At 43.2% G+C, this 660-nt stretch overlaps 1 non-coding gene across 1 annotated transcript; it reads left to right on the top strand.

Annotated features, from left to right (window-relative positions):
* The first annotated feature begins 321 nt into the window (after positions 1-321).
* Positions 322-396, top strand: Trnat-ugu (transfer RNA threonine (anticodon UGU)). The gene has a single exon. It is a non-coding gene; the product is annotated as a tRNA-Thr (tRNA).
* The last annotated feature ends 264 nt before the right edge of the window (positions 397-660 follow it).

Here is a 660-nt window from a genome sequence, read left to right as displayed (position 1 = left end):
CTCCTGCACTGAACAATCTCAGGAAACCATAACATTCTGTCTAGCTTCTTGTACAAGAAAAGTGCCGGTATAAAACGTATCTACTAAAATTTCACAATTTTGTTTCACGTTATGACTCAACATTTCATAAGCTCAACGACCATACTCTTCTCACTATAGTATTTCTCTAATCAATGGTGAAAATGTGACATACATAGATAGAGTATGATGGGCAAACATCTATTAGGCGCACTAGGAATGTAGTGGTGTGGACATGTTGGGAATGTGGATCTCACGGGGAGCGTGCAAGGGGTAAGTCCCTGTAGACGCACTATCCTCTGTGCCCGCGGTGGCTCAGATGGATAGAGCGTCTGCCATGTAAGCAGGAGATCCCGGGTTCGAGTCCCGGTCGGGGCACACATTTTCAACATGTCCCCAATGAAGTACATCAACGCCTGTTTGCAGCTAGGGTGTCCATTTAATTATCATTCCATAGATAAAAAAAGTTTTTCATCACCTCGGTTCCCAAACATGCGAAAACTGCACAGAAAATTAGAATAGCGATCAACATAAATATCATTCCTTTTTGTTGATCATGAAACTCACACATTGCATGTTGTACCACCATACGGCGAGACCTTCAAAGGTGGTAGTCCAGACTGCTTTACACACCAGTACCTC

This window comes from Schistocerca nitens, chromosome 12 (assembly GCF_023898315.1).
Source record: "Schistocerca nitens isolate TAMUIC-IGC-003100 chromosome 12, iqSchNite1.1, whole genome shotgun sequence".
NCBI lineage: Eukaryota > Metazoa > Arthropoda > Insecta > Orthoptera > Acrididae > Schistocerca > Schistocerca nitens.
This window is presented reverse-complemented; position numbering and strand designations above follow the sequence as displayed.